Below are 27,267 nucleotides of genomic sequence, written 5' to 3' on the forward strand. Positions count from 1 at the left end.
ATTTTGCCATAACTTAATGCAATGCCGAGGAGTTGCGGAATTGTACTGCATGTTTGTCAATACTAAGATGGAGGATGACCCTCATTCACAGGCATACCTTCATACAGACTGAGCAACTCTTCACTTAAGAGTTAAGCAGCCATTCAATCATGCCCCTCATAGGCCCCTTCATTGCCATCATCCACAACAGTTACGCCCAAATACATTGCTCCCACGCCTCACCTGTTTCCCCTTTAATCCGTCTCAACACTCTTCCGATACCCTTTACCTAATCCCCCTCCCAGGACTCACATCAATACCATGATTCTCTTACGCCACTCACAATACTCACCTGTTCTGCTTCCGTCGCTCACACCCCCTCAAGTTGAAGTTCCGTCAATTTCACCAGTCACGGTGGGTGAGTAACAGTAACTCAACCTTACATGCTGACCTTCTGTCACTATCCTCACATGTTGTCCTTCCGTCACGTCACTCTCTACACTTGAATGTAGCTCTTACATCACTCAGTACCCTCACATGTTTACTTTCATTACTACACCACCAGTGGCCCATAATTCAGACACCTCAGAGGTCACATTTCCTTCACTCTTACCTTACAGCTGCCCCTTATTCACACACACACCACCAGCCTTCAATCGCAACCACCAAAGGTCCACTTGGCTTCTCAAACACACATCCCTACCAAACCAGACTGCAATCCCACTTCAGCAACACCCTAGCACACCCCAAATCGCTCACCATTGATACCTAGGGGCTTCTCACAAACCCACAGAACACACTCATGCCTCACTACGCACCCAACTACCCAGTAGCCTGTAACTTCTCCAGCACACCGTTTAATCGCTCAAAATACAAGCACACCTCGCAGCCCTTCACTTCCACGCACCTACACCAGAAAAGACCTTCACTTTTCCTATCATCTCTTACAACACATCCTCTACACAATTACAAACCCTACACCCGCTGACTAACCCCCGTATGGCAGTGTCCCCTGGATCCCACGCTGGTAGTTCACCACCCAGATGTAATCCCAGGAACAGGGGCAAGCACACAACAGAACCCACAAACCAGCCCTCAAGACATCGCTCTCCTCACAGCCCTGGGGACCTCACTCTTTCCCACGCATTAGGGAATCCTAAGGGGGTGTGAATATTCAGTCTCCATCCCCAGGGTGCCCCAGGCAGACAAGCCCCTTCAGGCCTCCACCCACAGACACTTCGCATACAGCAGCAGCGCTCTAATAACCCGTAAACATTCCAGTGTTCCCCTCCTTTACCTTCCGGCTTGTTTTCGGTGGCCATTTCCCCTCCGCGCGCCACATCCCCCTCCTCGCGACCGGTACCCACAAGGCGCGCGCAGGAGCCCCTACACAGCCGCTCGCAGGGCTAGCGTGGGCGTGGTTTCGGAAAAGAAGGAGTCAACACCTTACCATCCCCACCAACCCGTGTTATAGTTGGCCAGACCGTCTCTGAGACGGACGTCAAGAGAGTCCAATCACAATACAATAGAGGAGTCTCTTTCGGCTTTAGTGACGTCATAGAGTTGTCAGAGGGTGAGCATTACCTCCTCAAGCAAGTCTTATTGGTTGGTGGAATTTATTTCTCTCTCCTCCCGCCTCCTTTGAAGAGGGTGGTCAAACGTGTGGTTCGCGCCCACTGACGCATGGATTCCCCGCCCTGCTAACCCCAAACAAATATTCTGAGTGGATGAGGTCTGGGAAGTAACTCTCAAACTGTAGTCCAATCAGAGAGACAAATCATAAGAAGGAGGTAGCAATCCGAGGCACACATTGGACAACGCGGATATTATTTCTTACGAACCATCAGCCAATGTTTGAAGGTTGTTGGTTTTTACACGCTTGAGGTGGGTGGCTGGTAGCTGTTAATGGCGTCCCGCGTGATGGGAGCGTGCGTTGGTCTTCTCTTCAGCCAGAGCTACTCGTTCATGGAGCTCTGGGAGAGGGTAACAGTAGTTTTGACAGGAGCGAAGTCTGCTATCATATGTGTACTTCGTGCATGAAAGACCTGTTTATGTATCGTGCAGGTTGTGAGCGTTCAGACAGCTTACATAATGGGTGTAAACCTCATAGATCCGAAGTCCCACTCAAAACGTGTGCTGATTTTGTAAATAGCAACCTATTTCTTCAAATATAAACGTGTTCTTCCTATTATCCACAGCCCGTTGGCTTCATGTCTTTTTTTTATTCCTATAACACACAAGTTCTGAGCTTATTTCTCCTGAGAGCACTTTTCGCAATCTTTTTTTGCTAGCTGAAGCAGTAAGAATTCTCAGTTCTTCTAACCACATCGCTGCTACAGGAATTTTCCTGCTGTGCTGCAATTTTATGACTGGGTGTGGTCTTGACGGAACCATTCCGTCATCAGCACAACTCAACCGTGACTGATGACGGAATGGTTCCGTCACCAGCATCGAAGGGGTTAAGGACTCAGAGGCTAAGATTATTCTTACTCATTCTATACTTTATCTTTTTGTAGCACCCAATAAACAATCATCATTTCATAAAGCAGCAAATCCTATGATGCTTGCGCAACTAAACTGTGCAAGGCCAAAGTCATTTGGTGTGATGCAGCGGAAGCGTTGGGTATTTTTGTCAGCTCACTTATCCACACCAACCACCAGGGCTCGAGTCGCAGGTGTACGTAAATAAAACACATATTGCATTACAAATGCTATAGGTGTCACATTTGTGAAAGTTATAACTATTGGCATTGTAAAGGACAAAGCTATTAATTTCTCTATTTTCAAAACCAACACATACATAAAAAAAATTGTCATTTACAATACCAATAGCTCAATCTTTCCTAATGCGTGACCACCGGTGAAAGCGCTGCGCAAGTTCGCCAGGTTCAACTGTACGGCGCTTTCAAACGAAGACACATTTGCATGTTAAAACTAGGTGGGCACTGTACACTTTTGACACACGTAAGATGGCGTCTTTGCCCACCCCGCTGCTGTGCAGCACTTTAATGTTCCGACGTGGTCCCGTCGCCGAGCGCTTCATGATTCCGGAGCTGGCTTTGACGTGGCAGCCTGGATGAAAGAGCTCAGCTGAGCCTCAAGCTATCGTATGGACAGAAGGGGGCAGCAGAGCCGACTGTACCTGTGAGTACCTAGTTTCATGCCAAGTATAAATCACCCCATGCCACTTCTTTTCAACAGGACAAGAGGCGCTATAACCTAAGGACAAGACGATCCTCTCAGTCCCGGCCCAACCTTGACACCAAGTGTACTCCTTTGCCACTTTTCTAGCTTTCGTGCTTTACTCCTGGAAGAACCCTTGTAGAGCAGAATCTTAACTTTGCACTTTAAAAAGAAAGCGTTTATAGTGTTTAATACTAATTGCTCTGAGAAATATATCCCAAAATTGGAAAAGTTATTTTATTAAAGGTATTTTAATTTGCGTCCCCGTCCAAATATTAAATGTTTCCATTTTGAGTCCGATAAAAAAAATTGTAGCCACTCCCATCCAAAATGCACCAATTATAGATTTTGACTATGCTCATTATTTTCTCAATATTATGACTGTCTTAAAAGGGGATCGAATTGCCTGGGGCGTAATTTTATTTTTTGGCGCGTAATTCTGGTATACGCAAACCAGTTAGAGAACTCTCTTCTTTGTTTCCACTATAATTGGCCGCTCATATGTTCTATCCAGTGTCAACATTTTTGCACAAGTCATGATTTTTAACACCACGATCATGACTATTACAACAAATTCACAATGGGATAACTAGATGCTGCTTGATCATTGAACATAATTAAAAAAAATAATAATGCTTACTTTTTGTAACGCTTCATACTATACTTTTGCTGTTTCCGAGCACTGCAAATAACTAGCTTTACTATAACTCAGTGTAATGGTTCTAAAATAACCCACACTTGTAGGCTAAGTTGGCTTTTCCTGTATTCTAACTCATGACTGCACTAATAGTGCTCGCCTTCAAAAACACAAGCACCCTGGAAAATTCTGAAAGTCATATTTCACTGACGCATACTTCTAACCGTACAGGCTACCTATGGCTTGTAACCAGTCATGGGCAAGAAATACATATCCTCCATGCAGCCAATTAGTACAGGCATGCTCCCACCCGCTTGCAACTATTTGGACAAGACTACAGAGAATGCGGTACTGCTTTAGTGATAGAGATAGATGCATTATACAGATGTCAAGTAGCAATACCCGCTAGAGAACAGCAGATGTCAACAGTGAGCTTTACACTCACCATGCCATTTTTTTATTTACAGATAATCTTGTGTTGTGCTCGCCAGTGTCATGATTTTGTCACCAAACTCACAAATATATTGACCACCAGACTCACAATGCTGGCAGGCTTGCGCGTAAGTTACTAGGTTCATGATGTTCTCATTAGAGTTAATGACTGAACCAAAGACATAATGGAAGCACACAGTTTTCCGAAACAACATGCATTAGATATGGTTATGCATGGTCACTTTAGGTTTCCCCTGATATACGTATTTAGTGTTGATGGCCTTCTTCACCTATCAGCACCTCACAGTCAATTGTATCAAAAGCTGAGGGCAAACCAATGGCAGACAAAGTGGGTTTGTCTGGGAGTATGGAAAGGGTTCACCTTGAGTAAAAACACTCTCAGTCCATTTTAGATGACGTTAAATACGAGACTTGTAAAAGGAGAAGGTAATTGGCCTGCAAACACTCACCAAACACAGGTTTTAAAAGAAGTGGCCGCTACATGCATTTATCCGGCAGAGCCTTCAGAACTGAGATGTTTTTAGGTTCCCCTGAACAGTGCATGCAGTGAATGCACTGTCCTTGCGAAATCTCTTGTAAACAACAAGCATTTGCAATGCAATAGGTCTCGCATTAGGAAAGTTTGAGGTATTGGTATTGCAAATGACAAATATTTTATTTATGTGTTGGTATTGAAAGTAGGGAAATTACTAGCTTTGCCATTTACAATGCCAATATTTTTAACTTTTGCAAACGTGACACCTATAGCATTCTAATGCAATATGTGTTGTATTTACATGACTTTGAAGTATTAATATTACAAATAACAATGGCTTTTATTTGTTTTAATAATTAATACCTAAATAAAAGTTATTGTAATGTATAATGGCAATAGCTTAAACTTTTGTAAATAACTTATGGGAAGATTATGTTCAGTGTATTTTACTGTGATGAAAATCCAAGAACATAAGTGAAATATTAACATTATTTTATAACATTTCTAATAAAGCTTAAAACATTGAGAGAACATATTAGAACCAGTTGTTGTTGATTGGTTGCAAAGAGTGATGCTGTGGCGTTCAGTGATGCTGTGGCCTTCAGTGGTGCTGAGTGATGCTGTGGCCTTTAGTGGTGCTGAGTGATACTCTGGCCTTCAGTGGTGCTGAGTGATGCTGTGGCCTTCAGTGGTGCTGAGTGATGCTGTGGCATTAAGTGGTGCTGTTGCGTTGAGTGGTGCTGTTGCGTTGAGTGTTGCTGTTGCGTTGAGTGATGCGGCGGCGTTGAGTGATGCGGTGGTGTCGAGTGGTGCTGTGGTGTTGAGTGTTGCTGTGGCGTTGAGTGGAGCTGTGGCGTTGAGTGGAGCTGTGGCGTTGAGTGGTGGTGTGGCGTTGAGTGGTGCTGTGGCGTTGAGTGGTGCTGTGGCGTTGAGTGGTGCTGTGGCATTGAGTGGTGCTGTTGCGTTGAGTGGTGCTGTGGTGTTGAGTGGTGCTGTGGCGTTGAGTGGTGCTGTGGCGTTGAGTGGTGCTGTTGTGTTGTCAGTGCTGTGGCATTGAGTGATGTTGTGGCATTAAGTGGTGTTGTGGCATTGATTTTTGAAGTGGCATTGAGGGGTGGATTTGGAGGTTGGAGGTTGGAGTTGGAGGTTGGAGTTGGAGGGTGAAGTTTGAGGGTGGAGTTGGAGGGTGGAGTTGGAGGGTGGAGTTGGAGGGTGGCGTTGGAGGGTGGCGTTGGAGGGTGGCGTTGGAATGTGGAGTTGGAATGTGGAGTTGGAATGTGGAGTTGGAGCGTTGAGTTGGAGCGTTGAGTTGGAGCGTTGAGTTGGAGCGTTGAGTTGGAGCGTTGAGTTGGAGCGTTGAGTTGGAGCGTGGAGTTGGAGCGTGGAGTTGGAGGGTGGAGTTGGAGGGTGGAGTTGGAGGGTGGAGTTTGAGGGTGGAGTTGGAGGGTGGAGTTTGAGGGTGGAGTTGGAGGGTGGAGTTTGAGGGTGGAGTTGGAGGGTGGAGTTGTATGTTGGAGTTGTAGGGTGGAGTTTGATTTTGAGGGTGGACTTGGGTTCTGTAGTTGTCTTGCGTGTGGATTTGGAGGGTGGATTTGGAGGCTGGAGTTGTAGTTGGAGGTTGGATTTGTAGGGTGGATTTGGATGTTGTAGTTGGAGGGTGTATTTGGATGTTGTATTTGGAGGGTGGAGTTGGAGGGTTGAGTTGTAGAGTGGAGTTGTAGGGTGGAGTTTGAGTATTGTGAGGGTGAGGGTGTGAGGGTGAGTGAGGGCGTGTAAGTATGAGGGTGTGACGGTGTGTGAGGGTGTGGGGATGTGTGGGTGAGGTGGTGTGAGGGTGAGGGTGTGTGAGGGTGTGTGAGGGTGACTGAGGGTGAGGGTGTGAGGGTGATTGAGGGTGTGAGTGTTGTGAGAGGGGTAAGGGTGTGAGGGTGAGTGAGGGTGTGTGAGGATGTGGGTGTGAGGGTGTGATGGTGAGTGATGGTGTGTGAGGGTGAGGGGATGAGGTGTGAGGGTGAGTGAAGATGTGAGGGTGTGTGAGGGTGATTCTTTTTCGTGCTGCTCTGGTTTCACTTTCTATGTTGTTTATAGTAGAGAACGAGCGGCCTAGTCAGATTTGACTTTATGCTTCACTGAACGGCCCAATGCGGCTGTCTCGGCGATCACAGCAGACAGACCGGCTTGCAAATGTACACACTGCAGCCTTTTGCAGTATTACACCAGATATGTTAACAAGCAGCTCGGATTGTAAAGACTACGTTTCAGCTATTTCAATGCAAATGCGTTTAATTAACCATGCTGCCCATGGACTTTATGGTTACAAAATCATATCCCGCATTACGGATTCAATTAGTGAATTTATTAGCTCGCAAATGCTGTATTTTTTGTAAATGATGCATTTTCAGAAATGTTCTAGCACGTGAGGAAAATTACTACATGGTAATAGGAAATGGGGAAATAAAAAGCATGTATTGCACGAGCGAAGGAGACAGTCAACAACAGGGCTGCCTTTTTTCCTGTGACTAATGCAGCAGTTACAACGGCCTTGCGTAATGCCACACCAGTTACAGCCTGTTTCATTCGACCTATTTTAACTGGATTTGCAGATTATTAATACACATTTGAGTCTGCGGATTAATGGGTGAGTGGCACAAATTATCTGCCGGCACTCGAAACAGCACAGAAAATCTAAAGCACCAGCGTTAAGCGGGACTTCCCGCTAATGACACCAGGGCCAAAAACTCGAGAACTAGTTATTACGATTGGTTTATTTATTTGTTTCACATTGTGACTAATATAGAATGTCCTTACCTGTGGGCAATCGGGACATAAATCTACTAAAGAAAATGCCGCCCATCCCCGCGTTCATAAGTAGCAGGAACCGACTGAGTGCGCTGCTAGTGAAATGATAAAATATTTCCGTCAAAGTGTCCGATTACAACTACGTGCAAGTGCTGTCAGTGCTTTGTCTGAACTGGGCACAGTGTCCTCAGGTTGGCTCCATGCTCCAAAGACAAGGATGTGCACATTTTATCAACTTCTCCTCGCATGCAGGTAGAAAGAATCACGTCGACTTTTTCAGACACTTTTAAACACACTTCCCGTATGAAGGTGGACCTCTGATAGACTTGGTACTGTTTAATGGGATGACGGTATGGATTTGTCCAGTTTCGTGGACGTTACGGAGAAAAACACTCAAGTGGAAACTGGACTTTTGTGTGACAGATACAATTGGTACGGGGAGAAGCGTGGTGGCAGGAGAGACCAGTGTCACTTCTGTTGAGGATCAGGTTTGCCGGGAGCCATTTAATTTTCGTCCTCAGCTGGATTGAAGAACGGGTGGGTGCAGGACAAACGGGTAATTCCTTTGAGCAACGGAAGGGATTGAAAAACGTAAAACGAATATTTTTTTCTACTTTTCCAATTGCGCCTGATGTATTTTGATAGATAATTGGATGGATGCCCCCCCACCCTTCCCCAGACATATGTGTAACAGGTCGACTCCCGAATGTGTTTAAATAAAGCTTTTATCCTTCTGAGGTAGATGACATGTGCTCAATTTAGTTCAGTAATAACATATATTACGTTGGTAGTTAGATCATCGTTTCTTAGATTACACCCGGAAGTTCTAGGTTTTATTCCAGAGTTTAAAAAAAAAAACTTTGTTCAGTGCCTTTGTGAGGAGCTGAAGGCGACGACTACACCCAATACCACCTTGTTTCAATTGAGATTGGAACATCCTAATATACTATTTTTAAAAGCTCCTTGGGCGTCGTCCTTATCAATGATTTATTGTAGGCGCTCAATGGTTAAGTCAAGCAAGAGTTTTAACACTGTTTAATACAAGTATCATATGTACTATTGCAGGTTTTCACCCTAGAGAGCACTTGACCTTTGACAGGACCAACTCGTCATGTGCTTCAACTCAAGGACTAATTCTGTAAAAGGCGTGTGAAACAATGGAGGAAGGGTGACGAGACGCATGGGGAGCAGCAGCCTTTGATGTGCCGGCCGGCCATGCAGTGAATAATTACGGGAGGAGAAATGCCGGCCTGAGCCCGAGTGCAAAGCAACAGATGGCTTTGATGTGGAGGCAGGCGGCAAGCTCGTGCACGAGGCGTGTACTTCTCAAAATCCGCTGGAGAGCCCTTGGCAGAAAGTATGGTTTGGCTGCATTAGGGCTCTTTTCCTATTCCTGCGGAATAGGAAAGGGGCGAGCCCTAAAAACAAGGCTGAAAACTAGCTTAGAGCCCACCCCTTACTTATCATTGGTTGGCTTCCACGTCGCTCATTTCTTTGCTTTTCGTTTGGCAGCTCCTCCTGCTTCCGATTTCTGTTCAGTTCTTCCGGTCTTCCATGGAGCTTGAACCAAGCACAGTTTCCTGTCTGTGTCCAGTGTCCTTCCACTGGCCGTCCACTTGCAGAAGTACTTTTTTGTTACTTGTAAAGTAACACTCGATAAGAGTGCATGTGTTTAGGCCTTCTCTATCCCTCCTGTTCCCTCCCACCCTCTACCCGTCCTTGTTGCTTGCCCCATCCGTCCGACTCCATCCCAGTTTGTAGTTGCTTGATAGTCTTGCAACAGGAAAAAAAGTGCTATGATTCGGCCAGCATTGACCACGTCACAGTGTTATTTTTTTTTGCTGTTTGCCCACATCCCTCCCATCCCGACCCGCATTCCAACCACTCCCTTGCGCATTCTGCCTCCCGGTCCGTTAAGGGAGAAAAAAACACTCTGTGACCTGCAGGAGTGGCAGACAAAGCATACTTTAAAAACACACATTGCCAAAGCCATAAGTTTCGCCTATGCAAAATCTGTTGGCGGTGTCACTGTTTTTATAGACGTGCTGCACAGGAGTACGGGCTGCAGTGGAACATGGCTTAAAGTAAAGAAAAAAGGTTATTGCTGATCTATCTATTCCTTCTTGACCATATCATGCATTCTTAGTTGGACGCTTGATGCTTTCCCTGTTTGTCGATTCATTGCTTTCCCTGTGGGTGAATCCATAGTTCCGTGGGCAATCTATGTTTTTCTTATTTGTTAATGTATGACCTCCTTTCTGGTTGATAGTTCCATGTTGTTTGATCCATTGTTTCCTTGCTGGGCAACATACGTTTTTGACAAATTTGCGCAATTCATGGTCGTTGAGACTTGTTTTGATTAAATTCTTGCATCCCCATTGGTGGAAAGATTAATTTCTTGATGGTCAGTCAATGCCTTCTTTGTTCAATCTTAGCATTCCTTAATATTAAACACATGAGTTCCTTGTTGCTTAAATGTGCCCTATTTGTTATTTGTTAACTACGTTCTTCATTAGGCAATGCAGGCATCTCTAGACAAAGAGAAGCCTATGAGTCATTTCAAAACCAGGTACTGCCCTGTACCACCGTGATACACTCAGGAGGTCAGCGGCCCAGTGGTTTTGCACCTGGCATTTTCCAAGGATGAAAGCTTTGCTGATAAAAGGGCCTTCATATCAGGGGCCATATTGCATGCAGTGCTCCGGGGCGCAACAGGCAAGTGCTCCTGCTTTTTCCACATGCAGGGCACGTTGGTATTACAGCAGAGGCCACAGATAATTGCACCTTTTGTAGCACAGACAGTGCCTGTGCACATGTAGTGCCACGCTATCTATCCTATAGGGGCATCACCTCATTACATGGGAGCCTGCAAACGAAGGAAACAATTTGTCTATGCTGTGTAACATTAATTTAGCAAATAATAAAAATAATTATTAAAACATATAATTAAGTTTAAAATAAATAATGCCATGTAATATTAAATTTAAAATAGCATTAATATATATGTGTATATTATGTTGTATACGATATTGAAACACCTATATGTAGTAACGTATATATATTACTTATAAACCTGCGAGGTAAAGGCACTCCTGATGTAAAAACATGCGCCATTTGAATGCCCCAGTCAGGATTGTTGAGCCGGTGCTCGCTGATGCCTTCAGCCTGTAAACACGAGATGGGCATGGGGCAAGCAGCGCACACATCATAATCAGGCTGTGGGGAGGGAGGGCACGCAATACACGGTTGGTTCTCGGGTGTTATACGTACACGACCTAAACAGAAATCCCCCCTGACGAGAAAGCAACCCTGGTGGGTGCTGAGGGTTGTGTTCCCGAGGTGGACAGTAATGCCCAGACTGCCACGTGTGGTCAAGAGGGGAGAAACCAAGATATGAACCCAGTGACGCTGCCTCCGCTTGTGATGTTGAGACGCAGCGCGCGCCGTCCACCTGCGCCCCTCGGGACGGTGATGCGTAGCGTTGAAGCGGGCCGTGCCAGCCCGTGATACCGAGCTCGGAGGCTTCTCAGCAGTGTTTGGGTGGGCCCAGCGGACACCTAAGCTGGGCCCTTGGCTGTGCGCCCAGGGCCCCGGCCCCCTGTGTCAGTCGCAGAGAGGGCAGACGGGGTCTCGCAGGTATGTTTGCAATCCGTCCGCCGTGCCACCGTCCCGCACTTTGCCCCGATCTTATCTGACAACACAACTAAGCCTGGCGCTGGAGGGGGATGGCTCGTGCCTCACTCTGGGCCAGCCCCGGCGGACTTTGGAAGAATCTTTGCCCCGGCTCAGGTGGAGGAAAACAAGAACCTGCAGCGGGCCTCACCAGAGCAAGCTGCAATAGGCCTCACCGGAGCGACAGGCCCGTTACCGAGCAGGTGGGTGCCCGGAGGTACCCCAGTTTGCCATCATTCCCTTTCAGGAGGCATTGGCTTCTCTCTCTCTCCGTGTTAGCCCCTCCCCGTGCCCCACTCCCCAACCTCACTCGTATTCAGTCACTTGTAGTTCCTTTCCTCCATTCTCTTTCTTGGAACCCTGTGATGTCTGCCCCCCGCACCCCGCCCCCCCTGCCCATGTCTTCTCAACCCTTTCCTCTTCTCTCATTCTTCAGTCGTTTTTTTCTGCCTGGCTCTTGTTCCATCTTTTCTGCCCGTTTGCTCTTCTTCACCATCGTCTTATCATCTCCCTCTCATTTACCCCGTTTACCCCCCTGCTTTCCACTCCCCTGCCGTCACTTTCTTATCCACTCTCCTTCTCTTTTTACTTTCCCCTCACTTCCCCATCCTTTCACCTGTCCTCTCTGCGCCGGTCTTTTACTTTCTTAACTGTATTATTTATAGAGGCGATTGGATAGGGCCCCTTGAGACATGGCTAGCATTATGTGTGGAGAATTGTTCTCCTACAGTTCTTGTACATCGTGTATTTCATGGTTGCTTTCGCGAAGCACGGCCTGGACTAAACCTCACATAATACAATCTCAAATTAAACAGTCGCTGATTATGAGTGTCGAGTCATTTGAGATGCTCCGGTAAAACGAGTTTTGGTTCCAGGCCAAGTCAAATGTAGGGTGGCACGGCTCGGTGTGTGCCACTGTACTGGTGTAGAAGGGCGTGCCAACGTTGAGTATTGAGTTGCATTGGTAGAGCAGTGCTAGAATACACAGTAAGGCTGCAGGTCAGGCCTGAGGGGCACTGGCTGAGAGCAGCTTGTGTGTCCTAGGACTGGCATTCTGAGGGGGGGGGGGGGGGGGCAGCGTCCCAGACTTGAGGGCTTCAGTCTGGGAACCAACAGCTAAACAAGGTTGAAGTGGATTGACAGAGCTGTGTGCAGGTCTCTGTGGTGTGAAACCAAGGCTTGCTGCAGGTCACGTCTGTGCTGCACCCAGCACAGCTAACTGTATGTTGGTGCTGAAATAGTAAGGGGTGATGCAGAATTGAGGTGCGTTGACAGAGCTGTGTGTAGATCGCAACTTCAAAATTTTGGACAATGGACCCGAAAACAACTGGGCGTCGCTGGTAACGTTAATCACCAAAATATTAACTCTGCAAAGAAATCTTGTGTGCAAATCTCCGTAAACGCCCCTTGTCCAGTGAGGCCTCCCTTAACAGTGGGATAAAAGACAACAAAACAAAGATCGGAGCTGCACCACTAGCAGATGGACATACAACCAAGTTAGAACACAAACATCAAAAGAACATGATTAGATTAAAAAGGTGTCTGTACATGCAATGCATATGTTCATTTTCTTCTTTATTGACATTTGTTCTGTTCATAAAAAAACATCAGCCAATGCTTTTCGTCCTTTTTAACGTAGGACTTCTTCAGGGCTGAAAATGAAAAGATGTCTACATAAGATAAATACATATATAAAGATATTCCATACATGACTGACTACATAAATATATACAAAGACATGCATATACAAAAGAATAAACCATAAAACACAATACAATGTGTACATATAAATATCACGAAGTCCAATGAGGTCATTGGTCCATAAGCCCATGAAGAACCATACCCATACAACAAAGACAGCAAATGACAGGACAACTCAGTCATGTAGTGATTGGCTTCGAAATCATACGCAGGGAAATGTGTATCCTAGAGGATATCCATAAACAACAATAATGCAAACACATTGTGACACCATGTTTACCCAAAAGCACAACCGTCCTATAGGATAAAGCATACCACAATGCACGCTAGAGACCTATAAGCCAGAGCTACCCATGCCCAATGTGACCAATCCATCAGTGTGACTCCCAACACAGGCAATAGAGAGAAGGAAAGCAAAAAGTTGCACCACACCATGAATGACCCAAAGCAAAAAAAACAAAAGGGGGACCAAATGGTGACCTGATAAAAGTGTACACAAAGAAACATACCGATGTTATTGTGAAGCGCCAGGCATAATCACTACAGTGCAAACTTACGAGCACTATCCAATATCCGTGCCAACTGCTGGCCTCTAGAAGGGGGAAAAAGAAACCTTAATATTGAAAACAAAGAGGCTGTACTCTATAAAGTCATTGTATGTAAATTACAACCATCAACAGCCCCTAGGTGCTGCCTACCTGTTTGGCATGTAGATATAAAACTCCCAACAGAAGATGAAGTAATAAAAGGAATCCAATGGACAAACAGAAAATTGTAGTTCAACCAGGTGGTCTAATAACCATGTATCAGCATTAAGCATGCTAGTCCAATTATGGCTAGCACTTAGTGGTGGAGAATCTCCACTCTATCATATGCACCTAAAAAATAATTATAACCTTGTAAAGACTATGGGCCATATTACCAAGATGTGCGTTAAAAAACGCACATCGCACATTTCCTTATCGCCGGCTATCGCCGGATTTTATCGCTGTGTTAGTGCATCATTATCAACGCGCAACACGTAGGCAATATTAAATCCGACGATAGGGAACATTAGCGCGTGAAAACAAGCGTTGTTGTCACGCGCTAATGTGTGCCTTGATAATATGGGGGGGTGGATTCAGCTTTATGATCCACACCCCCGTGTTATCAATGCCTAACACCTGATCAGAGCAGGCGTTGGGAGACCTGCGATAAACAAGTTTATCGCAGGTCTCCTTCTCCCAACGCCTGCCTTGGTAATAGGGTGTTACCACCTCCAACCACATTTTACATGTGGTTGAACGTGGGAACGCCCACTATGCATGTCATTAGTGATATTTCTCGCTGACATGCAAAGTGAGCTTGAGGCAGGCGTTAGCATGCCCTTGTTAGTAGGGCGCTAGAAGTATCGCCGCTTTCTCGGCACAATTCGCCGAAAAAGCAGCGATACTTCACCTTGGTAATATGGTCCTATATGGTATAGACATGACCATTAGTAGATCTTGTAAATCAGATACAGTATGTGTCACCGTGTGTACAGGTGGGCCAATGGAACATGACTTAGAAGGATTTGTATTGAAAAAATCATTTCATTTCAGAAAACGTGTAAACTCATACAAATCAATCAAAAAATTCACTGGATCGCCAAATTGAGTGGGAGAAAATCCCAAACCCCTCCGTACTACATTGCATTCAACATCAGACAGTTTGTGACATAATAGAAGATTAACAATAGTCAGTTCATTTTGTGTTGTCATCTCGTCGTCACATACATCTAGGTTGTTTTTGAGCGTGTAGTCATCCCTATTGTTGTATCGTTCTTTCTCTCTTTTTTCCTGCCACCTTTTTCCTCCCCTAGTTGTCTTTGATCTCTTTTTGTAGTTGTGCTGTCTAAGTGTAGTCGTTCCATCTCTGCTAAAAATGGCGATGGCCCTTGGGTGGTGGCTGAATCCGAACCCCCCTCCCGGGCGGTGCTACTGTCAATTGAAGTAAGGGAGCTGCTGCTTATTGAAATAGAGTCTACAGTCTCCTCGCTAGCTCTTTTCCCCTCACCAGTAGGTTTGATATTATCATATCTTCTGGTAAAGGTGTAAATCCTCTCGTCCTTGTAGTCATTGTCATTGCGCTTGATCTTTTTCAGTTTTTTGTCTTTTAGATACATTTTGTGGTTTTCAATGACCTTGGATTATATATCTCATACTTTTTCTTGACTACATCTTTCAATTCTGAGGTCTCAATCTCCCTTTCCAAATTTTCTATATCTGCTCTTAGACTGGTGCCCTTCTTGTCAGCATGCTTGATCAGGATCCGCATCATGATGTTTGATGCGTTCTGTAAGTTGTCCTCCCAGTCCTTGAGTGAATCCTCATCGAGTTCCTCAAGGCTTGGGAATATGAGGATCCTCAAACCTCTTGGTATCTTTTTATTGTCCATGTATTTTGGTAAAGTTATGCCATCCCACCATCGGGCCATCTTTTGTTTTTTCAACCTTTCTAGTTTTTGAAACTTGGTTTTTAAACCTACTCCTGATTGCCCTTCTGTCATTTTGGGGTCCCCTATTTGGGCCAACTCCTCCCTGCTGTCATAAAATGTTGACATATTCTTTTCATAAAATGCTAATGGGTATGGTGAAAGACACATCTTTACAAAATTATTATTGCAATTGAAATTGGCTTGAACGGTGCTACTAGCTCCTAATAAAGCCAAATTTCAAAAGTGTGGACAATGGACCCGAAAACAACTGTGCAGCACCCGTAATGTTAATCACCAAAATATTAAATCTGCAAAGAAATCTTGCGTGCACTTGAGTGCATCAGCGCAGCTATGTCTGGGTACCAACAGCTGAACAAGGTTGAAGTGCATTGACAGAGCTGTGTGCAGGTCTCTGTGGTGTGAAACCAAGGCTTGCTGCAGGTCACGTCTGTGGTTCACCCAGCACTCCTATGTCAGGTGTGAGGATTTTAAACAATACTGTTTTTGTCTTGTTCATTCTGGTATTTATAGCTCTGCATTTATAATGTTGGCAAGTGAAAGAAAAATCAGAAGTTCCAGACAAAAACAAACAACAAGGATTGGCAAAACTAATGGGCTTTTCTTGCATTTTGAGTCCTGAGTACAACTTAAAAAAACTATTTTTTTCTGGTACAGTGAAACTAAGAGATAAAGAACCCAATTTGTAGTGAATCAAAGTACTTTTGGTATGTAAATTAGTACCGCATGCACTGTAGTGCTAGCACTCTTTAAGAGGCAGAATAACACACAAAATAGACAATGGCATGGGGTGAGAGGGAAATGCTCCTCTAGGCACAGACATAGTCCGCTCTGTGCATTTTTAAAAGACTGGTAACAACAGTGCTTTTAGTAAGCTGTGCTGTCAAGCCAGACCTACACGTAGGATTGTATGTACTAATTACACCTAACATGCGCATGGGCGTCCGCAGAAATTTTTCCAGGGGGGGGCAAACCTGGCAAATGAAGAGGCGTGGCTAATGTTAATCAATAGGGGCGGGGCTAAAATGGCAGACAATCAGGATCGGATAATACTCAGGCCAAGCTGAGAAAAACAAGCATTGGCATAGCCAACAGGTCTCGCCTTTGGGACCTTACAAGTATTTAGTTATGCAGCAGTCCCAAAGGGGAGACCTATTGGCTATGCCAATGCTTGTTGTTACATCTGGGCATATTGAGAGGCTAGGGGACTGGGTCTCGATGTCGGGTTGGGAGCACAGCAATGACCTACTCAATTTGAATGCTTAGGAAACACAACCGAAGGCGTGAAATGAAAGGTTCCCTACCAGGAATAACAGGAAGGTAGAAAGTTAGGCTGGTTAGAAAGGTAAGGAGAGGTAGAGGCAGGCATGGTGGTGAGGGGAGAAACAGATGCATGCTAGGAGAGCGCTTAGAGGGAGGGAGGCGAAATAGGAATAGGCACTGAAAGGCGGGTTGGATAAAGACCGTAGTGAGGCAAACAGAAGGCTTGCGAGGGGTGAAGGGTAGACAAAGAAGTGAGGTGTGGAAGAAAAAGATTCAGGTGCAGAGATAGGTAAATTAAAGATGGAGAGGGGAGAATAACGTAGTTGCAGAACAAGAGAGGGCCAGGTAGAGAGGGAGAGGTGTGTCAGAGACAGGTAGAGACAGCTGAGGAAGAGGGAATAATAAAGACTGAGGCAGACAGGTGAGGTAGAGGGTTGTGTTGATATAAAGGAAGTGCAGAGATGTGTCAGAGAGCTGTTACTGAAGAGGAAAAGAAGTAGAGGTATTGAGAAAAGAGTAAGGTACTAAAAGAAGTAAGGGGGTGACCAGAGGTAGAAAGAATGGAAGGGGAGAGAACACGTAGAAGATGAATTTCAGGGTAAAGTGAGCGATTAGGCAGTGCATGTGAGGAGTGGGATACAGAGGGATATGTGGCATTGAGTGCAAGGTGTGGTGTACAGAGGAATATTTGGCAGTGAGAGCGAGGTGTGGGCTACAGAGGGGGATGTACGACGTTACAACGCATACTTTTACAACACGTGCCGTTACTATGCAACTTTTACAACGCAAGTCGTTACAACGACATGCGTTGGGGGGCCCCGGATATAAAATATTTTAATTTACTATTCCAACTCCAGTCCCTGTGGATAGTAGGGAAGGAGTTGGATAGTAAATTAAACTATTTACTATCCTGGAGTGCCCCCCAGCGCAAGTCGTTGTAACGACTTGCGTTGTAAAAGTTGCGTGGTAACAGTACTGTGTTGTAAAACCTTTGTTGTAAAGGTTGTTCCCGACAGAGGGATATGTGGCAGTGAGCGCAAGGTGTGGGGTACAGAGGGATATGTTGTGGCTGTGAGCGCAAGGAGTTGGGTACAGAGGGATATGTTGTGGCAGTGAGCGCGAGGTGTGGGGTACAGAGGGATATCTTTTGGCAGTGAGTGCGAGGTGTGGGGTACAGAGGGATATCTTGTGGGAGTGAGCGTGAGGTATGGGGTACAGAGGGATATCTTGAGGCAGTGAGCACGAGGTGGGATACAGAGGGATATAAGGCAGTGAGCGCAAGGTGTGCAGTACAGAGGGATATGTTGTGGCAGTGAGTGCAAGGTGTGGGGTACAGAGGGATATAAGGCAGTGAGCGCAAGGTGTGGGGTACAGAGGGATATAAGGCATTGAGCGCGAGGTGTGGGGTACAGAGGGATATAAGGCAGTGAGCACGGGGAGTGGGGTACAGGGGGATATGAGGCAGTGAAACACAGGGTCGGGACGTCCTGCCAGACATGACAGGGTGCATACTGGTAGATAGATGTTATTGACATGAGTCTGTGTATGTTTTAGTGGGACCTGAAATCCGGGCTATGCTGCAACCCTAATTTTTGACTTGGGAGTATACTTTTTAGGTCTCGCGACCTATCGATGTGAGCAAGCGCATCGAGCGGAGCGAGAATTCATGTCGGCAAAATCAACTTCAAACTAAGGGCTTTCAGCCCCGCGGTTTTCTTGAAGTTCACGTGAATCACGTGAGCAACAAGCACGCGCATTCCCGCCTAGCACAGCACATCAAAGGGCTTCTCCTCCCCTAATTATTCATGGCCGGCCGCAGGCCGGCCGCACTTTCAGTTTCCCGGCATCTCCTCCCCTAATTATTCATGGCCGGCCGCAGGCCGGCCTTACTTTCAGTTCCCTCCTGTATCAGTTTCCCTGACGTCACATTCCCCGCCCTGCCTCCACCGTTCCCTGCAAATGTTGCCCTGCTTGTTTAATATGTGTTGTGGTTTTAAGTCCATACTTATGAGGGTGCCTGGGAAACTGCAAGATCCAGAGTACAAAGCGGTTTTGTTCTATTAGCACGCAATGTCTATTGGAGTATCACATGCGGTTTTGTTCTATTAGCACGCAATGTCTATTGGAGTCTCACATTAGACGGAGCCACTTCGCTATGGCAGATCCGAGGTTCTGTTTTTGCCTCTGCCCTCCTGTGCCAAGAAGGACAGACATAAATTTTCAAACCTCACTGGCCCGTGTTTGTTTTACAGTGCCAAATTGTGCATCCTCCCCACTGATACACTCCCTTACGTGTTGCGATTAACTAACTATCTGATCGCAAACACGAGCACGCATGCGCGCATCCTCCTCACTGATGCACTTCCATGTACTTGCTGTGCTTCACCAACGTCGCAGGCCCCAGACAGCAGAGCTATCGCTAGACGCAGCCTACGTTGCACGATAAGTAGTTATAGGAAAATTGTCACCCTCCATCAGCTCTACTTGGGGCACAATCGCCCCCCCTCCCCACGCCCCTTTCCCCACCCCCTAGCCCCGGTGCAACTACTGTACTTATTATAGCTAACCCTTGTGCATCAGAGACACCAGATAGAGGGGTGTGAGGAAACGACCACTGCACTCCAGCGCGTGCTTCTGTGCAGCGCTTCCTTAGTACAACGATGAGTGAGTGACAGTGACCCCATGCTCTTCTTAGGAGAGACTCCCCCCCCCCCCCACACACTGTCCCTACTCTTTCGCTTCAGAGGGGAGTTCTCATGTTCTCTGAGTGGGCGCCGGGGTCCCTCACTGATACTACTAGCAAAGCTGGATGCTCCTCCCCTAATTATTCACTTTCCCGGCCACTCACAGCACATCAAAGGGCTTCGCCCAGCGTGCGCTCTGCGGCTTCTCCTCCCCTATGCTTTTTCTTTCACACGCAGCCTCCTCTCGCCCCCTGCAACACTCACCCCTCACCCACTGTCTTCCTAGTTATTTCAACAATCCACCCTCTACCCAGCTCCCCTCTTGTTATATAGATTAATGTATCTTTCATGGAGCACTGCATTGTTCATCAGTGGCGACGAATTGCATGATCTTAGCCAATGCGACAGGAATACCAACAATTTGAAGAAGCTTGTGCTAGACTTCTGCTATTGTACAGTGCTCCCGATATCTAAATGCCCATCTTGTTTTTTTAGCCGACCTTCTTGTGGTCGGTAGGTGACGCCCAGTTTTAAGCAAGCGGACTGGAGTTTTCTGAGGGACGCTGACGCTCCATTTTGGCAGAGTTACTGATCGCATGGCAGGCACCTAAATACTACTTCTGGCGATACGGTTAAATTAGTATGCTCATCCGTTTCACAAAATCAGCTTTATGATATTTGAATTCTTAGCATGGAAATATTGCTGGAAGCTATGTTGTAACGCAATTAGGATGTGGCTTTAAGGGCTGGAGGGCCGTCTCGGAAGGTGGGGAACAACTTTAGAGTCTGGCATAAGGCTAATGTTTGAACATCCTGTGATTCTGGGTAGATCACTTAATTTCCCAATGCCCAAAAATGTGTCCGCCTGTAACGAAACTGGTGCTCGAGTAAAGCGCTCTGATGCCTTCAAGTTCACGCTGTAGAAAACCGCAAAAAAATGCACATCAGAAACAGAGCACTTTAAGTGCATCTTTTCCATCAGTAGAAATGAGGCATTTGCCGCAGTGAACAACAAGCACTGGCGTTGCCAATAGGTCTCGCAGTAGGAAAGTTGGAGGTATTACAATTGCAAATAACAATGCCTTTTTTTTGTTTTCATTTAAAAAACATAAAGGGCTTTGTCATTTACAAAACCAATAGCTCCAACTTTCCTACTGCGAGACCTATTGGCAACGCCAGTGCTTGTTATTTATAAAGTTTTATATAGCGCTAACAAGAACCCAAAGGTTACCAGAGCGCTTTACAAAAGGTTATCAGAGCGCTTTACAAAAGGGTGGAAGGAAGGTCAAAAACCCAATATCTACATCAAGTAAGAATACACAACATGAATAATCGCATGATTCACAGACAAATGACACAAAGGAGAGTGACACAAAATAAATTCAAGCTTTTGCGCAAGGTATCCTGTGGTGGGAGAGCCTCAGGAAGTGCTAACACTTTCCTCCTAAAACCATACAAGTATAATATGGGTCTGGTAACTTAGTTGACTAATGTGTCCACTGTGGGGGCCTAAGTTCGACCTCATGGCCACAGGTTTAAACCCCGGTGGGTCCACTCAGCCTATCATCCTTCTGAGATCCATAAAATTAGTATCATTGAGTTGGATAACAATGAACATCTGTTATTCAGTGCCAAGATACCCTTCTGGGTGAAGGTGCGCTTTACAAATACACGTTATGTTATAAATAGGATTCGCTGCCCATCTGGAGGGAACAGGTGTTATATGGCTACCAATTTAGTTTAGTCCCCTAACACCTCACAACTGTACTACCTCTGTACCAGTAGGCAGCTCTATCTAAGTAAACCTCTGCTTCTTTCGTCTACCTCTTTCCCCTGTCTTGTTTCAACTGCCTGGTCTCATCCCAGGCTCAAAACTTTACAGCGTGGTTGGCCCAATGGCTGCAGTCAGTAACTGAAAGCATAACAGAAACAAGAAGACATTGCACTGAACTTGCATAGAAAATTATAACTAACAGCTGATTACAACAATATTTTCGATGACCTTTTTTCACACCGCATCCTCCATCACACTGCCAGGCAGTTCAACCCAAGTGAAGAGAAGAGTGACACCAAAACGCTTTTTATAATTTACTTTGGCCCCTTAAAAGGGTGCCCTATATAAATGCTACAGTACAATACTGTATGCTGATTAGGCTCATGTTAATTCGCCAGTCAGATACGGCAGCCAATATATCAAAAGAAAGTAACATGAGTGGACGACAGGTGTTTTGCTGCTGCTCTGAACAGATTTAGATCAAGCCTCGTCAATAGCGAAGAGCAATGGATTTAACTCTGTAGTCTCCCCCACTTACAAGCCACATTTTACATGGCCTGCTCCTCCTCCTTGCATTTGCTGCAACAGGTGGGTCAGCTTATGAAGTAATCATACCATTCATGACAGTAGACAGTACAATCATGCTAAAGCTCAGGTGTCCACTTAACCAAATAACTTATTCAAAGCTTTTTGAAAAAGGATGAGAAATAGCATTCAAAGTCAAATTCTAAATGATTTATAGTATGGTTGAGCTCAACCATCTTACTGAGCCATAATGCATCGATTCCCCCCAGAACTTAATTCAGAAGACCTCTTGCTCTCAAGCTACACAGTGTTAAAAGGAGGTCTAGGTATCCAGACCTAACCACTCGTGCTTGTGGCGCGCAGCTCAAACCGGCCATTGTCATTCTGTTTGTGATAATCAGCCACAGACAGAATGACAATAGGCAGGAGGGGCTGCGAGGAGGAGTGCGAGGCGCCCCATCAGGGAGTTTAGGCCTCTGGCAGGGAACAGCTCTGCTCCCTGCAGGGCCCAGAATTATGGATAAAAGACATCTGTAAAAGCATGGGCAGGCGCAGGAGGGGTGCTCCAGGGGGGGGGGGCAAGCGCCCCTCCTTGCCCCCCCTGCGGACGCCCATGAACATGCGGCAACCGTAGAGCTCTGTTCTAGCCATATAATGAAATCTGCTTTCCTGGGAGAGTGGATTATGAGAAGATGGTAAGTTGGGGTAAGTGCTGTGCAGCTGTATATGGCCTCTATGTGTTCCTTCTATGAATAGGTTACAAGCCACATCATATGTCCTATATCTGTAGGAAAACCCAACCAAACGGGACTGGGCCACTTGACTGGCCAGCAGGGCTATGCCACTTAAAATTTGAAAACAAACATTTACCAATACTGACTGTACATCCAAACAGTCATAGTTCCATCCCTGATCACGCAATTCAGTTAATGTGATCACCATTAATTTTTTTCTTAGTCAACAAAACACCTATTTTTTTTGTTCTTCAAATAGTCATAAACAGAAGAAACAAGACATATGATAAACATGCACAATTTCCATGTGAGCTGCATAAGATTGTACCAGAACAAGTATTGTATGTTTAATGGAAGACTGCCGCAGGCTTAACAAACTGCTGCTTCTGCTGTTGATGCTACGAGTAGAGCTAGAAGCCCTGATTGTTATGGAGGCCACAACTGCCAGAAAGAACCCACCATGAGGGAATCGACCTGAAGGCCACTACTGCTGCACCAGAACCCCTGTCGGCAACTGGTCTGAAGGGCCAGCACAGCTGCAAAACACTGTGCGGCTCTGCCTCACCCATCACCCCATAAACGTAATGTTCTCAAGGCTTCCAACGTGGTCTCCACAGCAGTGGTGCTGCTGCCGAGAGGGCTTCAGCCTGGACCGCATCCACTGCGCTGCCCGAACTGCTACATTTACCAGCAAGTAACTATGGCTTGTATATAAAATTGAAAAAGCTTCCACTTAAAGTCCTGGTGACACCAGACAATGTTGGTGCTCCTGAGTTTCAAAAAGAGAAGGGAAATCCAGAGAGTAAATGACTCTTTAAAGGATTTCCCTTCCCCTACAAGGCTCACCTGGCATGACGTCATGCCGTCACTTCTCCACTAGTGAGAAGTGAGCAGTGTGAGCACGTGCACACTGATGTGCCTGCTGTATCTGTAGTCCGGGAAAAAAAGACCGCCTGTGCCGGGCCCCAAAACAGAGCTCGATAGAGACCCGTTTTGAGGCCTCCTTTAAAAACTACCAGTGCTCAGACCCAGTGAGACCCGGCCCACTTAAAGCCCTTCTTTTAGAGCACAAAAACACATGCCCCTGTCACGCTGGGAGATTTCTCCTAGTGTGTGATGGTCATTTATTTGTTATCTTGTTTGGGACTTTCCCTGGCAGTGCCAAATAGAATAAAATACATCACTCTATCCTGTTGTGGGCGGAGGGTCTGGAGTACTTTAACCAGTTGCCCGATCAGATGTCAGCACAAAGGGAAAGGGTCCCAGCAATAGATTCAAATAGAGACAATTTAATATATTCAATGGTAAAGACCACTTAGTTCACAAACATTGTTGTTTATTCACAATGTAGGTATTGTATTGATTTTAAACATTTAAATTACACATTCTCAATATATTCATAGTGCCCCTGGAAGGAAGGGAGGTGGTATAGTGAAGGGTAGTGTGGGTATAGGATGGTGACATAAAAACTGGCCCAAAGGCCTCACTGTGCTATGTATTCAAGTCCAAACATAGACAAACAAGAAGACCATCGGTTCAATAAATCATTAGGTACACATCATGCTCCACGAGTCCACATATCACAGTAAATGTCAAGATTGTGGGGTGAAGCTGATGAACCAAAAAGCAGTCGACGTTTCGACCCCCTAATGTTTGCAGGCGTTAATTCTATCCTTGCATCGGGGTCTTCATCAGGACGGGAGCGGGGCAGGAGACCTATTTGGTAGATAACGAGTAGGAAATTCAATAATGTGCTTGAATCAAAATTAATCTTTTAAATTGGCACACAGGGATGGTAGACACAACATACCCTTGGTAGTGGGAGGGAGAGTGGGAGGTGGAGGTGGGGGGGGGGAGAAAATTCTTGGAATGTTTCAGTATGCCTTTTATGTTCTTGTTTTGCCTCTTGCTGTGTCCTTTTATTTGCATCAGTACGGATCTCTAACAAACAGAAATGCTTATGGTTGATTGTCTACCACATGCTCTTCCAGCCCTTTTCTGACCTTCACAAACATTTCAGCTGTGCCATGTCAGCTAGCGTAGCCAATTATGCGGTAACTCTTAACTCAGTAGGTTTATCATTCCACAAGCGACTCACTACAGCCTCATGACCCACACCATGTCTATATCAGAAGGCCTAAACATTGTCTCCCTAAACGTCAAAGGGCTCAATCACCCGGTTAAACGGAGGAAGGTCCTAGAATATTTAGCCAAATCCAAGGGCGACATTTTCCTTCTCCAGGAGACCAGATTGTCTAACGAGGACGCTGAATTTATCAAACAACACTGGATCTCACACACCTTATGCTCCTCAGCAGTACACAAAAAGAGAGGGGTCCTTACTCTTGTTGCAAAAAAATCCAACATTTCCTTAGTATCCCACACTCAGGATACTGATGGCAGATTAGTCATGGCTCACCTTCTAAAGAACAATGATCACATCCACGTTCTGAATATTTATGGCCCTAATGGAGATGATCCGATCTTTTGGGACTCACTCTCCCCCATACTCGAAAAAGTACCTCAAGATGAACTACTTATAGATGGGGGGGACTTCAACTTGCCCCTAGACCCAGTAATCGAACGCCAATCAAATTGCACCTACCACCCTACCCGATCACACGACAGCTTAAAACGCCTCTGCTCTAAATTTGACTTACAAGACTCATGGCGCCTGCAACACCCTGACGGCCGCGATTACACGTTCTACTCGACTCCCCATACCTCCTACTCCAGGATCGATTACATCCTTATTTATAGCCCTTTCACCCACCTCATTGAGGAAACCAATATCGCCCCCAAACTGGTCTCAGACCACTCCAGCATCCAAACTAAATGAGTAGGCTCCAGATCTATCCTTCCCCCGAAGAGATGGCGCTTCAACGATGATATTTTCACGGAACCAGAAAACAAGAAAAAATTAGAAACAGCCATACAAGATTACCTTACCTTGAACGATATTCCGGGCTCGGATATTGCGAATGTTTGGGACGCACTTAAAGCCACAATAAGAGGGGTGATTAATGGTATCCGGGCACAAACTAACAAGACACTAAATTTAGAGCTTGTTGCTTTAGAAAGGGATATTAAGAATCTGGAAATAGCTCACGCTGCGGACCTTCACAATACTTCGTTCCTAAACGACCTCACTAAAATGAAGTAGGAGTATAACGCGATTCTTAGTAGGAGGGCGGGGGTCTGGGTTAATAAATTCAAGTCCTTGAGGTTATGTGAAGGTAACAAAGCAGGGAAATTACTGGCATCCTACTTAAAACATAAGAATAAGCAATTCAACATTGCCTCAATCAAGGATCAGAATAACACTGTCCAAACTAAACAAAACCTCATTCTGCACACCTTCAAGTCCTTTTACGAGGATCTTTACAAAAATAAATTAGACTTCGACTCTCAAGCATGCTCCAACTACTTGAACTCCTTAGGCCTTCCAAAACTCAATGCCGCTGATAACTTGTCGGTGAACTCTCCGCTCACCCTACAAGAAGTCTCGGCTTCCATTAAAACCCTCAAACGCAATAAGGCACCAGGCCCTGACGGTTTCTCAGCCGGTTTTTACAAAGAACTCGGGTCCTCATTAAGCCAAACCCTACTAAAGCTGTTCCAATCTTTTGCCTCAAAAAAAGGAGTAACAAAATCCATGAGCGAGGCCACCATTATTATTATACCCAAAGAGGGGAAGGACCCGCTACTGACAAAAAACTATAGACCTATATCTTTGATAAATTTAGACTGCAAGATCTACGCCAAAATCCTCGCGGCCAGACTGAACTCACTCCTCCCTAAATTAATCAGTACATCACAGGTTGGGTTCCTAAAACATCGCATGTCTAATGACAACACGCGACTCCTCTGCCATGTTATAGAAAGAGCCAAGGCGCTTGATGCTCCCTCCGTAGCTATTACCCTGGACGCGGAGAAAGCGTTCGACAGGGTATCTTGGCTCTTTCTGAAACAGTGTATGTCCACCTTCAACCTAGGTAACACCTTCATAGACATGGTTATGGCCTTATATCTCTCCCCAACCGCTCGCATCGCCATAAATGGCTCACTGTCAGATCCATTCGACCTGGAGCAGGGGACCAGACAGGGCTGCCCCCTCTCCCCGTCACTCTTTCTTCTTGCAATGGAACCCCTTATTGCTGACATTAAAAAGAACGACAATATTAAAGGAGTAAGCTTTGGCGATACCCACGTTAAACTAGTGGCGTATGCGGATGATATCCTGATAGTATCTGAATCCCCGGAGTCCTCCATCGCCGCCTTGATGTCCACCATTGAATCATACTCCACCCATTCAGGGTATAAACTCAACAGGGAAAAATCGGAGGTCAAACCCCTAAACATCCTATCCACTAAAGACATGCTGGGGAATTCTGGGCTCTGCTGGCAATCAGGATTTGTCAAATACCTGGGGATCGAATTTGGGGACTCCCTTTTGGAAACCCTTCAACAAAATGAGAAGACTACCTTAACTAAAATAAAAAACCTGCTGGAAGGATGGTCCCCCCGCTTCATCACGTGGTGGGGCAGAATAGAGACCATCAAAATGATGATCTCCCCCCTGGTGAACTATCTTATTTCAATGCTTCCCCTAACCCTCACCCAAGACTTCTTCCACAAACTTGATCAAACTCTCGCCAACTTCTTATGGAAAGGGAAAAAAGCGAGGATCAGCATTAAAAAATTACGATTAGCCAAGTCATTAGAAGGGGTCAATCTACCGAACTTCAGGCGCTATGAGACCGCTTTCCTTGCGAGACAAGGTGCCCACTGGCTAGCCCCCGAGGGGAACTACACCCCAGTTTGGCTGGAAGTCGAACAAGCACTCCTAAACGGTATCACCCCTGCTGCAGCCCTCTCACTCAATCTAAACATACTACCCCACTCGAAATCAATCT

The 27,267-nt window shown here is 45.7% G+C and overlaps 1 protein-coding gene across 2 annotated transcripts in view; it reads left to right on the plus strand.

The window, feature by feature from the left end:
* The first annotated feature begins 3,032 nt into the window (after positions 1–3,032).
* Positions 3,033–27,267, plus strand: part of SEC16B (SEC16 homolog B, endoplasmic reticulum export factor) — a 407,021-nt gene continuing 382,786 nt past the window's right edge. The window contains exon 1 of one of the 2 annotated variants that reach the window (XM_086956511.1): positions 3,033–3,123. The gene's annotated coding sequence lies outside the window, so the exon portion shown is untranslated. Of the gene's footprint in view, positions 3,124–11,261; positions 11,402–27,267 lie in introns of those variants that run through there. The other variant, XM_086956518.1, reaches the window with a different exon arrangement.

Source organism: Lissotriton vulgaris, chromosome 1_1 (genome assembly GCF_964263255.1).
Source record: "Lissotriton vulgaris chromosome 1_1, aLisVul1.2, whole genome shotgun sequence".
Lineage (NCBI taxonomy): Eukaryota > Metazoa > Chordata > Amphibia > Caudata > Salamandridae > Lissotriton > Lissotriton vulgaris.